This window comes from Protopterus annectens, chromosome 1.part1, assembly GCF_019279795.1.
Source record: "Protopterus annectens isolate FY-2018-M chromosome 1.part1, PAN1.0, whole genome shotgun sequence".
Lineage (NCBI taxonomy): Eukaryota > Metazoa > Chordata > Ceratodontiformes > Protopteridae > Protopterus > Protopterus annectens.
Window position 1 is genome coordinate 72,026,998 of NC_056726.1, and position 14,896 is coordinate 72,041,893.

Below are 14,896 nucleotides of genomic sequence, written 5' to 3' on the forward strand. Positions count from 1 at the left end.
TTCACACCCAAACTAAATGTCATGACTACAATAACTAAAGCTAAACAAATGTCAGTGTGTTTGGGCAGTAACAGTTCAATGGTAGTTGTGACAGGGACAGTGCAAAGGCAAAGCAGTGACAGGCAGCATGCATTGTAAACATTTCTATCTAGTCTCCCTGAAATGGTTGTAGGGTGAAATGAATGTGCATGGTCGCTACGTGCAGTAGAAGTGAAACTTCTGTAAGGAAGTGCGAAGGAAAGCACTCCTTCTCACATCTTTACAGAAGTTTTACTTCTACTCTTCTAGCATGAGTGGTGACCATGCACATTCTTTTTTCATTATTGAATGAAGAATCAAACTTAATGAATGTACATATATGATGTGCATGCTAAGATAGCAGCGACTGATTGATATATTTGTGTCATTTTCAAGTTGTATTTCATGACAGCAGCATTGAAAATAATTACTGATGATAGAAAATGATCATTAATGTGGTGTAATTTACTGACTGCATGCATGGGTATAAATGCAGTAATTTACTACTGAAATTCTGTAGTGCTAAGGATATCAAAGGCGTGTATGATGAATTGGAGATTTTTGTTGGAATAACAGTGATAAATAAAAATCTCAATATTATGAGTACATGACAGTGGCAGAGGGCAAGGCATGGATGCTTTTTGTGACAAAAGTGATTGCATTCATAACCAGAATGACCTGTAAGTAATATGTTGCAATTTTCTGTAGCTGCATTGACATTTCTCTACATTACGGTATGGTTCTTGTTAAGTAACATTTTTATTTACTATGAGTGGCAGGTAGACTTGGTCAGTGTTTTGTACTTTAACAGCTGATTACAGCAAAGCAGTATTGTTATACTTTCTGATTGTGGCCTTTTTTCACATGTAGTACTGTTGGAAAACAAGGTATCAAAACAGAGAAAGGATAACATCAACAATGAGGAAAAGCATATCCTTGTGGCAGCACTTAGGATATATGGGAAATGTCTTTTTGATAAAGGGGGCCTCTGACAAGCTGAAAGGACCAAGGCCTGGAGTCAAGTAGTTGTGGGGAGCAGAAACTGAGCATTGGCATAGTGCAGCACAGGGGCAAATTATATGGTAGGATGTACTAGAAGCAAGGCCAGGCAGAATGCAATTTCCAATACCACTACAGGAGTTGGAAGGGGGCTCCACATATAATTCAATTAATACTAGATGAGGAATACCCTCTACTCATCTGTGGGAATGAGTATGACACAGAACACGGTGGACCACTGCCCCATTTTACCAATGTCTGCAGCTGCAGCAACACACATCTGCTCATGAAGGCTGATTAAAAATCAGTAACATACATTTATTAGGTGAGCATTCTGCATCAGCAAAGAGTGGAAATTAAGGCAGGGTGTATAGTAAGTGTCCCACTCACAGACTATTAGCAAATATTACTGCATGCTGTTCCATTATTAGTAATGTTTTTAAATCTTTTTTTTTTTACATGATCAGCATCAGAAACAAATAGTTCAGCTATACCAATGAATTTGGATATCAGCAGCAGTATGGGTGTTGCTGCTGCTGATAACACAGTTATACTTGTGAGGCAGTCCAAGGAATGTGGCAGGTAATTCTCAAGTTTAATGTCAGGATCTCTTACCTTGCAACATGTTAGTAACTGCAGAAAGTGACAGTGCATCACAGAGTCAAGCATAAGCTGACATGCCACTCATGCTTCTACACAAGGAACAGTCCTGCACCTCTATACCAGCATCTCCAAACCTAGAGGAACACTATGAGGATGATGGCAGGCATTCAGAGGCAACAGTGTTCACAGAGACACCTTTACAAAGGGGAGCCAGGCACAGGAATTTCTTATACATACCCCAGAAAATATGTAAAGCGTTGGCTGCCTAACAGGAAATGTGCCATGATATTGTTAGGGCTCAGAGCACTGCTACAGAGAGTCAGCTGGAAATGGTTAAAGTTGTCCAAGATATGTGTGACCATTTTCAGCACTGCTATGAAATGGCTGAGACTAGGGATAATGCTATGACCACACCAATGTGTAGTATGCTGGCACACCAAAGCATCAGTGGCCGATCCATTCATATACTGGTTAGGATATACAAGAGTCAAGATGGAGTCAGTCTTGCAAGGGGCAGAGGATGGGGTACTGTCCAGACATGTGGGGAGAGATCACATGACTATACCATTGCTTCTCAGGACAGTAATGTCAGTATTCAAGGTGAGCAAGCACAACATAGTTCACGAAGGTCATATTAGCATTCATTCTACACATAACAGAAACTCACATTTGAGGTCACGGTAAAGATCATACAGCACTATCATGTCAATGACACCAGGATCACCTGCAATAAGTAGATCACAACATCATACCAAATCACCATACAGTTCTCATGGTAGCCCCTCCTCAAAATCACTTACACCATCACCTACCCTATCTACAGGAAATGTGTATGACTCATTTGATCTTGAACTACTGTGAATCAGCTTCAAGCACATAGCTGTCTGCTTAACTGGAATATTTTTTTTTGGGGGGTGAGTTTGCAAATGTATGTATTTCATCTATGTGAAACTAGTGTGCACACCATCAGTGACAGGTATTCAGAAACAACTATACATGGATTATCTTTCCTCAAGGTGGCAGTTACATGCAACATAACAGTAGTGATCCACAAAAATTTTCAGGAGAAATATATCATAAGCAAATGATGCATTACAATGAGTATCCTACCATGTAAACTTACACTGTTACCACTTCACCCTCCCCATTGCACAAACAGTGATATATTTTTTTTATGTTTCTGAAATAAGAATTTATGGTGTATGGCAGCATAAAATTAATCTGATGTGCAGTACAACAGAGTACTCCAAAAAGGGATGGCACAATATGAAAAAGCAGTATGACTCATTTTCCTTAGATTTACAGTGTTTTACCACTGACAAAATTCATTACTTTTGAATGATTAAGTAATCATTAAAGCAGAACTTATTCATGAAAGCAGACAAAAATGTGAATTATTTTTATATGATTCCCTATGACATCATTGAGCAGCAGTCAGTGTGCACTCAGGCATGCCAATAATATGCTCATTATTTTCTAACAGATACCATGCAACATAGGCCACAGATATCATTGCATGCATAAGTTATGCTCTATGTGTTTTTTACAGTAAAGGAAATACAAACCTGAATGTCATGGTCCATAGATGTGGACTAGACACCACTTTTTTACCTGTGCAGCAACATGCTATGCACGAGCCTGCCGCATCAGTTCCTTTACCACTGCTGCCGGCTGATCATCATTACTCATATATGGAATGGGACTGGAAGCATAAGCCATGTCATCATCAGACTAGCACATTATCATGTTATGCATGACACAACAGTGTAGTAAACATCCTGTATACAGTAGCTGGGTCACACTGTAGGGCAGCCTAGATTCATCCAAGAACCTGAAATGGCTCTTTGGGGTGCCAAAGACCCTCTAAAATATGGGTCTGGACAGGAATGTGATATACATCTCATCTGTAGCTCCACTTAAATTTCTGACTTGTGTTATGAGCCGTACCTCCAATGGATATCTAACATCACCTAAATAGAGAGAGAGAGAGAGAGATTCAGCAATACATTTTAACATGACTAACTACTTAAATACAATATAAATATATGTATATAAAAAATACACTGCCAACAAGATGACCATTGGGCACCCTACCATTCAGAAAGAGGATGTAGAGTGAGCTAGTGTGCCAGATATGGGAATTATATGAACTCCCAGGATGCTGGGAAGAGATGTTTGTGGTGAACCACAATGCATCACACTCTACTTGACAGATAATGGAACAGTAGCTTTTCCTATTGTGGTACTTCTGTCCCTGTGGACTAGTAAGCACCCTAATTGCAGCATGGTGTAATCTATTGCACCAAGTATCTCTGGGACATGTGCCAACCAACAAAAGGCACACATAGTCCTGGCTTGGTCCTGAGGTAAAATCAGAAAATAAATATATTGATTCACATTTGTCAACAATGTATCAATGAAACACTGCAGTATCCTTGAGACAGAATCCTTTGACTTCCCCAGAGAGTCTCTGGCCTCTCTCTGGAAGGTCCCTATAGCAAGTATAGTGACAATGAATCACAGATGATAGCATATGAAGATTTGCATCTCATCATTTGCACATTTCCATAAACACATTAGAGGTCATGTCACAGTCGTGTAAAAGGCTCCATGAATCGCAGCTCAGCTGTGCTCATCCATGAACATCACGGTTAGCCTCAATGCATTTGCGTAAGTGACTAAGAATACTGGTATCATACTGATAAACTACTACTGATGCTATGTTTGACTTATTCTGCCTTCCCAAAACATTAATTCAGTACACTTGCAAGCTTTTATTTGAAATGGAAAACATACAGTTATTACTTTTGTTTTATTTTTTTAAATGTGACTCTAAAGTTTATTATTTTATCAGTTCCCTAAAGGCCTAATGTCAGCATTCTGAGTACATCCCAGTGGTATTGCTTTCCAATGTTTGTTTTTTTTTTAAAATTTTACTGTATATTGTATTAGAAGTTCCTGGCTGAATCATTAATGAAGGCATGAAATAAGAATTAATTACTCTAAGCCAGTACAACCACAGTCACCATGGGGTGGGGTGGGTCAGGTCAGCTGGGGAATGAGACACTGAACAAAAATGATCCTACAGCCTACATTATACCTCAAACAGGGGCTACTCCTGCTAATTAACAAACCTTATTGACTTCTGGATAAACATTAAGAAACAATTTTACCAAGCGATACTGTAAGTACATGTTGCTCTTACATTCGCTAATCTGCCTGTCCATCTGAATTACAGTCTTGGGTTTATAATTTCTGTGGCAGGCTATTGTTATTTCATTGGCTATCAGCAGAGAGCCCTAAGGCTGTGAGTTGTTAATGAGCTAATTCCTGAACCAGTGGCACAGGGCTTAATTCTTTCTACCTTCATTTGCCAGTTGTGTGACTCTAAGTAGTTTAACCAGGCAATGTTAACAAGTCATCCCTGAAAAAGACACTAGTGTCCAGTGGGCTTGGCCAGTTATCAAATGTATAAAAAATATTGATCAAACAATTGAATTATACATGATACTAAAGAAATAGTCAGATCAACAGGCCCCAAAAAATAGACCCCAAAGTGAAATTAGAATTTATCCAGCATACATGATTGTCCAGTTGCTTCAATATCTCAGAGACTACACAGGGGTTAAAGGAGTAGTGTTACACTTTCATTTGGAAGGTTTAAAAATACTGAGCAAACTTCTGACTGACAGAAATATGGCCATCATTATATCTAGTACTAGTACTTGACCTTGGTGGGTCAGATAAATACAGTAAGAATAAATATTTGTTATAATTTTAGTGTTAGGTGGATATAACCCCGTTCTCCTTTATATATAAAGACATGAATTATGCACAGATACCTTTCAGAACCTAAAGACTATATCCGAGGCAGGTGTTTATTCTATTTATTTATGTGTTTGTTTGTTTACGTACTGAGGTAATGTACTGTTGCTAATTAACCCATTTAACCACAGCCTACGAGCAAGGAAAATAAAGGATATGTATGCGGTAAATTACAAATAAGAACATGATAGCATTATATAAAAATACAATGTATACAATGTGTTACAAACGAATGAAAGAGTACATGACTGAGCAAATAATCATCCAGTTGCAGTGAGTACAAAGAATAAATAAGCATCTGTAAATACAAAACAAGCAAATGAGGAAAATACAGTGTGCACTGAGAAAGTCCATAAGGTAACTGTGATGTGACCTGCAAGTGAAAATCTACTGGAAAATATTACAGGAAGTCAAAATAACATTAACTTAAAATTAACAAATTGCTTCAAATTTAAAAGTAGTTAAAATCAGGCAAACACCATTGACAAAATTGAATTACTATTCTATTAGTTGAATTGGAATAGTGTAGATGGATGTAATGGCTGAATGGCTTACTTACTCAAGTGACAAGCTAATAAGAGAGCATGAGGTGATAAGAGAGATGAATATCAAAGATGGCTGTTATCAAACCTGAGTATGGAGACAGAATAGCTCAAAAAGGGATATATAAGGTTAAAGAAGGCATAGAGGGAAGATGATTTATTAAAGTTTACATACTATTAATACTGATACAGAGCAAATTCATTCCAAACAAATAAAACCAGATTTGCTACTGCTACATCTTACCTATCTCTTTTGTATGGATCCTATCCCTAGACCAATTTAAGCACCCCCCCCTTACATAAATAAGCAATCTTAAAATAAAATTGGTCAGTTTATTGCAGGACAGATTAACCTCATCTACCACATCTTTAATTTCAAGAACTTGACTCGCTACACTTTAATCAGTCACTTCACTTCTTAACAACCAATTTTGGTACAAAAACAGTTTTACAAAGTTATTTGCCCAGCTTTGGCTAGCTGCATTATCATGAACATTCTTAAATGAGGATTTAGAAATTCCCCTTTTATCTGCTCAGTAACCCATTAGCTGGGGCAGTTGATAGGCTGGACGATCCACTACCTGGTGACCTCTCACCCGTTCACTCCTCAGTTCTAGGTGGAGAGCTGCTATGTTTCTGTATACTTGCTCTTTCTAGTTTTTCATACTCCAAAACCTTAGCAAAAAGCCATAATGGGTTCCTTGCTACAGTTGCTAACATGTCTTTTAAATCATTGAAAGATCAACTGCAATTGCAATCCTAACAGCTATATTTTCTAAAGCATTGTTTATATTTTCCTGTTCTGTAGGAGTTCTTATTGCAGTTAGCATCCTTTTTTAGCAAGCCATACAAGTTAAAAAAATCATCTTAACATCACAGTTGTCCTCTCCATTCCCCCATGCAGTGAATACATTCTTCCACCTCATGCACTGCAATCACAGTGTGATGACACAAATGAGTAGAACTGATTTTGCAGTTGTGAAAAGGAATTTATTTTTCTTTCTTTCTGTTTCAATCACAGCACAAAAGAAGAGTGTGAACACCACTAATCAGTGGAAAAGCAGCATATGTGTTTAAGCAAAAAGAAACACAAAACAGTGCTATAATTTTTACCCCACATTCTGTTTCATCCTAATTAAGGTCAGTAGCAGTGCAAATTTGCATAATGTAATACTTTTTGTACAGATAAAATGTGATTTTCCCTGTATATACTTTAGGTAAAGTGTTTGCTAACTATGTAAGCACAACCGTCTGACTTCAAAGCCCACTGCACACTCTTATCCCAGTCCAGGGATAGCTCTGGGAACACTATGTGGCTAACTTATCACATCATGCTCCTCCGTCATTTCTTTCCAGATATGTAACAAATCCACAGTGAGTCAGTAATGTAAGTTACTAGAGTTTCACACATCTTATTGTTGCCAAATACATGATCATGTAAAACCTGCTGTTCTATAATATTCGTAATTTGATTAGTGAATTCGGCTAATATTTAAAGCAGTTTAAACTTTGTCCACATTTTGTCCTTTGCTCTCTAATATTTTCTATTTGCCCCAAATTGTTGAGTGACAGACGAGTTTGTTCTCATACTTCCAACCTGATGGCTAAAAACAGATGTTGCAAGGCTTGCATTAACCTAAAAAATAGCTAAAGACATTAATTGTCCAGAACAACATCAGTCTATTTCTAGAGTTTTTCTCTGGTTCAGCCACTCAAACGGAAGCCACACCATTGTTTCATTTTCTAATCTCTCTCTCTCTCTCTCTCACACTCTCTCTCTCTCTCTCTAAAAATGGCTGCTGATGCTGATGACCCAAAACTTATCTGTGAACATGTCTCCTCCATCTCTAGATGTTTGCAGCCCAGTAAAATTGGCAATAAAGTTCTTGAATGAAGTCCACTGAAGGCTGTGAACACCTGAAAAATAATTTGACACACAATAAGTAGCAACTATTTCTAAATAAATAACTTGCAAAAATACCAGAGGTATACTTATTGACCTTATGTCACTTGATCTGCTTTTTGTACATCCTGTCTGACTCCATTTCTATCCACTCACCTGTTCATTGGGAATCGGGCACTTGCAAGTTCTTTTCCTAAGCATACCTTCTACTTTCAGCTATTTACAAACAATCTCTTACATCTTTCGCTGCAATCAAATATACTATCACCGCCTTTTAGCCAACACACAGCGTTAATTGTCACAAAGACTCCTCAATTTCTAGATGAGATCTGACTGCCAATGCAATACTATATGAATGCCAGTATCCTACCTAACCCCCTGTATATATGAATGCATGTATGAATATATGCACAGATTGCGACCTTGTAACTACGATCTTACTGTTAAGTTCATATAAAATAACTGGGCTGCTACAGTTGCTTTAGTGCAGTTATATGGTCGGTAGTAAATATATATTTATCTCCTAAAAATGTACATATACATGTGCGTGTGTGTGTGTGTGTGTGTGTGTGTGTGTGTGTGTGTATGTGTGTGTGTGTGTGTGTGTGTGTGTGTGTGTGTGTGTGTGTGTGTGTGTGTGTGTGTATGTGTGTATATATATATATATATATATATATATATATATATATATATATATATAGTTTTATATATATATATATATATATATATATATATATATATATATATAGAAATATGTAGAAATTTAGATAAATACAAATAAACATGTATTATTTTCTGGGTGTCTCTGCATAATGAATGTTTAGCAGCTGCATGCATTATGATATAAGAGGATCCAAGAGGAAAACAAAGAATTGCTTTCATTTCTTTTGTATATATCTCTCTATACATACACATAAATATATATATATATATATATATATATATATATATATATATATATATGTGTGTGTGTGTGTGTGTGTGTGTGTGTGTGTGTGTGTGTGTGTGTGTGTGTGTGTGTGTGTGTGTGTGTGTGTATCTATCTATATATCTGTATCTATCTCAATCTGTTTATATATATATATATATATATATATATATATATATATATACACACACACACACACACACACACACACACACACACACACACACACACACACACACACACACACATACGCATGCATAAGCACACACACATGCATATATACACACAAATATACATTTGTATATATAAATATATATATATATATATATATATATATATATATATATATATATATATATATATATATAAAACTAAGAAATGAACTTCGTGACAATAAAAGCATTCAATAAAATAGTAAATAACACCAACAACTCTTGTAGAACTTTAGCGCTTTCGTCTTATTTATTATCAAGACTTCTTCAGAAAGACATGTTTCATAAGTATGAGCAACCATTTTCACTTCCTTTATATACATTAGTTCTAGCAGGCCATTTAAATTAACAGTTCCTTTCCAATAGAAAAGTGTGAACAAGCAGGGTGCTGTGTGCATTTTCATTAACATTACAATTGCAGTTACATAAGGCAAATTGGTCAGACAGTAATACCCTTGTGGTGCTGTGTGCATACTAAAAGGGATAGTGTGCAAAAAGGGATCGTGTGCAAAAAGGGATCGTGTGCAAAAAGGGATCGTGTGCAAAAAAGGGATTGTGTGCAAAAAGGGACTGTGTGCAAAAAGGGATTGTGTGCAAAAAAAAAAAAAAAAGGTTGGGGGGAGGGGACCAGGAAAGATGACAGTCATGCTGTGATGATTCTAATATAAACACGTGACTTATGAGTGTTTGCCTCCAAAGGTGAGTAAAGAAGGGAACGGAGGAAGGTGGAGGAGTCAGGTAGAGAGTCCTACTATGCTTTGGCATCGGTGTGTGTGTAGAGAAATGTGTGGGTATGCTACCTGATGGGGGAGTGGGAGGAATGCGGTGTGGACTTGAGGGGGTGCTGTTAGGGGGCCGCCCATGACAAGGAGCCTATGAATAACAGTGTCCCCCAGAAGACTGTCAGTGCAGATGGTACCACCCGTGGGCTGGTTTGGATGGTATCACCCCTTGAATGGCTGCGTGAAAATGTGAGACCGGGGGGTATAGATGGTGGGGTCAGCGGGGGCTAGCCTGGTGATTGGGAGCATGTGTGTAGGGGGTATGGGGGAGTCAAAAGTCAGAGAGAGAGTGGGAGCATGTGTGCAGGGGGTATGGGGGAGTCAAAAGTCAGAGAGAGAGAGGAAACACATTATATTCACTTGCACAGTTGTAAATCCATAAACACATTAAATCTACTTGCACAATTCTTCAAACCCTCTTGCACAGTTCTTCAAACCCCATCACATTTCAATCTCTATACCATTTAAGTGCACATTTAATGTTCAGTGTCTCGTTGAGACCTGGATAGACATCAGCTCTCAGTTCTATCTGCCATTTTAATTCCCGGACTTGCAGGAATGTGTCCATGTCCCCTACAAATTCTGTTATTCCAGCACTGTGAATTTGAATCCTGTGAAGTTTGGGCAATTAGTACTGTGTTTAGCCAAGGCATTCAAACTGTCCTGTTTGTGTATTGCTGCAGTGTGTTCTTTAATACGGCTACTCAGCTTCCTGTTCATTTTGCCGATATAGAAATTCCCACAGTGTTCGCAGAAAGCACAGTAGACTACATTTTTTGTGTTGCAGTCATAGTGGTCATGTAGACAGACAGTTCTGTTGCAGTGCGGGAAGGTGACATTGTTGTTTTTTCGTATGTGTACACAGGCAACACACTTGCCGCAGTCAGACATTCCAGGTTCTGTCGATACTTCGCTCTGTGGGGATGGGCTTTTATTCCTCTCGAACGCACCACCAAAAGAAGAGGTTCGTTTGAAACAGAAGTTTGGGGATGTCCCAAGTAACTTTGTCAGACCTTTTTCTCCTCCCAAGATCCTTTTTGCACACAATCCCTTTTTTGCACACGATCCCTTTTTGCACACAATCCCTTTTTTGCACACGATCCCTTTTTGCACACTATCCCTTTTAGTATGCACACAGCACCACAAGGGTATTACTGTCTGACCAATTTGCCTTATGTAACTGCAATTGTAATGTTAATGAAAATGCACACAGCACCCTGCTTGTTCACACTTTTCTATTGGAAAGGAACTGTTAATTTAAATGGCCTGCTAGAACTAATGTATATAAAGGAAGTGAAAATGGTTGCTCATACTTATGAAACATGTCTTTCTGAAGAAGTCTTGATAATAAATAAGACGAAAGCGCTAAAGTTCTACAAGAGTTGTTGGTGTTATTTACTATTTTATTGAATGCTTTTATTGTCACGAAGTTCATTTCTTAGTTAAAATTTCTTCTCTTCGTTCAATTTTTTTGAGTGCGGTTAATTTTAGTTATAAGTCTTCTACTCCGCGTGACAGTATGGCAGGAAACATAGCACCCAACTCAGGCTCTAGTAGCCAACTGAAGACAGAAGCAACCAGGAGCAGGACACCAATTGATCCAACAACAGTTCTTACAAAATTATCGGAAGGAATTCGTTTGACGCAGGATCTCTTCGAGGACCTAAACAGCAGACCTTTAACACCTACAAATGAAAGGATCACCAGGGACCGCACTGAACCCCCAGACCACTCTGGACCCAGGGCCACAATTAACAACAGAACTGGGACAGAAATAAGGACCACACAGGCTCTTGACCTGATACTCACGCAGACGGAAATTAATCCCTTCCGTTGTCCGGTCCAGAATACAACAGCACAACTGGAGTACAGTCAAAACAGAGGGGTCTCACAGAGCGCCAGATCTCTAATTACCAGATTCGAGAGACTGATTAAAACCTACAAAAACCTGGAGCATGACAACTTCTATCTGGAAAGGTGTTTAGAACTGGATATAGTCCCACAGGGTCTCAGGTGTAACAAATTTCCTAACAGGACTACTCCAAACTCTCAGCTTCACAAAGAACTGGTCAAAATATATAATGACTCTGGGCTAGCAGCTATCAAAGCACTCATCCAAAGTAATACTGAGAGTATGGCCACCTACAAGTCTCAAATAGATGATCTGCAAACACACATCCTGCAGGATCCCACATTTATTGACTTCGCGGAAATGTGGGACAATGTACCGCACAAAATTACTAGGCATGTGGCGACACTGATTGAACGCAAGAAAGGCAAATTGCTTAGGGACATTAAACAATATGAGGAAGGAAAAGCATACCCGATCAGGCCCACAAGCTCCTTACACACACGGAGAAGGCCAGACAGATATCCCACAAACAATCCGTTGTCCACAACTGAACTAAGGCCTACGACAGAATTACAAGAACCCACAAATGGACCCAACACACCAGAGGTGGATAGACTCCTCATCACATCCAGCCCACTAGCAGGGAGTAGTTCCCAGATGATGGTACATACTCCTGCTAGGGGACAGCCAAGACCAGAAATGCCTCTCCAGAATCAGCCGACACAGAGAGATCCAGACACCAGTGAACGTGACCACCATGATAACAACGAGGACAACAACAGTGCGATCAATCAAGAAAGGGTTTATCAGACCCCACAAATCAACGACCAGTCTTCCAACAACAGCACAAGTAGCAACAACAATGTTTTTTTATCTTCAGCAGGACTCACAACCAGAACCAGGACTTATACCAGGTTCAGACCTGGGGGTAATGAACGAAACTGGAACCACAACACCAACAATATTGAGGGAAGGAGGGGGAACAACAATCACAGGGGCAGAAGGAGCAGGAACGGGATACAGTACTAGTATTACTGGGATGGACCACCCTGATCACCCTCCCCATTCACTGATACCAGCACCTGATAGCACTGACTTCAGGTCTCCAGCAGGGGTAGGTGACATCTTTAACCTCACCACACGAGATTTCTCGGAAAGCCATCATAAGGTACTGAAGAAAGGCTTTTCTTTCATCCCAAGCCAACACGGCGGATGTTATCCTGGACCTCAAGTGCTACCTGAGAAAGTTACAACTAAAATTAGATATACAACAATATGAAGAGGAAGAAGATGAGGAAAGCTCGGAAGATAACAACAGACCCCTTACCATGAAGAGCCTGTACACTCCTGCACTCTCCAACACACTGAGCCTCTTTGCGAGTACCTGCGAAAGGGATATCAGGAAACTCCTTTCTGATAAGCCCTCAGCAAAGTGGCACAACCTGAACAGGGAAGAAAGACAGGCTTGGAAGGAACTGAGTCAGGACAAATCCCTACGGATCATGAAGGCTGACAAGGGATCCGGGATAGTAGTGATGGAGCAGGAGAGATATATCCAAACACTTGAAGCATCCCTCATGAATAACCAGTTCTACAAAACGGTCAACATCAACCAGGTACAACAGAACTTTAAACAAATTGACAACCTACTGTTGGAACTGTACCTCAGGGATGAGATCTCTCAAGATGAAAAAGACTTCATGCAGGTCATGACTCCCAGCCTTGGAAAATTTTTCGGAATCCCCAAGGTTCACAAGAACCCTGAAAATCCACCTTTCCGCCATGTGGTATCGAACCGAAGGACAAAAACAGAAAAGATTTCACAATACGTGGACCACATCCTTAACCCCATTGTACAGAACAGCAAATACTACATCAAGGACTCCTGGGCTTTTCTAAATGACATCTTCAAACTAAGGCTGGATGGAGGGGAATATTTACTGGTCACCCTAGATGTCGAAGCACTCTACACAAACATCCCCAACGCCAAAGGACTGACCCTCACCAGACAGTACCTGAACAGGCACTCCAACCTAAGCGGGACTAAGATTAATACTGTATGCAGGTTAACAGAAGCAGTATTAAGAAATAACTTCTTTCAATTCAACGGGAAGATTTACCACCAACAGAAAGGGGTAGCCATGGGGTCCAAAATGGCCCCAGCATATGCAAACTTAGTCCTCAGTGCCTGGGAAATGGATAAGGTTGAATCACTACCCGGGTTCAATAACACCATAATGTACAGGCGTTATATTGATGACGTCTTTTTTGTCTGGAAGGGGGACAGACTTTCTCTGAGCAATTTTCTGGAAACCCTTTTCCAGAGTCTGGACTTCCTGACCCTCACGGTAGGACATATCGGAACCACCACTCAATTCCTGGATATCCACCTCACTATAGACCCGGAAAATGGACAGTTTGACTCCAACATCTACCGCAAGCCCACTTTCCGGAATAACTATCTAGAGTTCAGCAGCCAGCATCCCCATTTCATGAAAAAGAATATTGTAAAAGGACAACTCATCCGGTAATCCAGACTCATTTTTAGGGACGAGGTTTTCATCAAGGAAGGTTTTTACCTCAGAAACTTGTTCCTAGAAAGAAAATACCCAGAGTATCTAGTGGACAACCTGTTCCAAGAGATCATACAGCACAGACACTCCAGGTACCCACCAATCCTGGAAAAGGGATTCACAGCAAGGGCACAGAACGGACCGAACAAAAAGGACTGGGTGTCAAGTTTCCCCCTTCCAATTTCCACCGATATGTTTGGAATTAGAAGGGTCCTCACCAACAATTGGGACATCTTGGGAGGAGAAAAAGGTCTGACAAAGTTACTTGGGACATCCCCAAACCTCTGTTTCAAACGAACCTCTTCTTTTGGTGGTGCGTTCGAGAGGAATAAAAGCCCATCCCCACAGAGCAAAGTATCGACAGAACCTGGAATGTCTGACTGCGGCAAGTGTGTTGCCTGTGTACACATACGAAAAAACAACAATGTCACCTTCCCGCACTGCAACAGAACTGTCTGTCTACATGACCACTATGACTGCAACACAAAAAATGTAGTCTACTGTGCTTTCTGCGAACACTGTGGGAATTTCTATATCGGCAAAACGAACAGGAAGCTGAGTAGCCGTATTAAAGAACACACTGCAGCAATACACAAACAGGACAGTTTGAATGCCTTGGCTAAACACAGTACTAATTGCCCAAACTTCACAGGATTCAA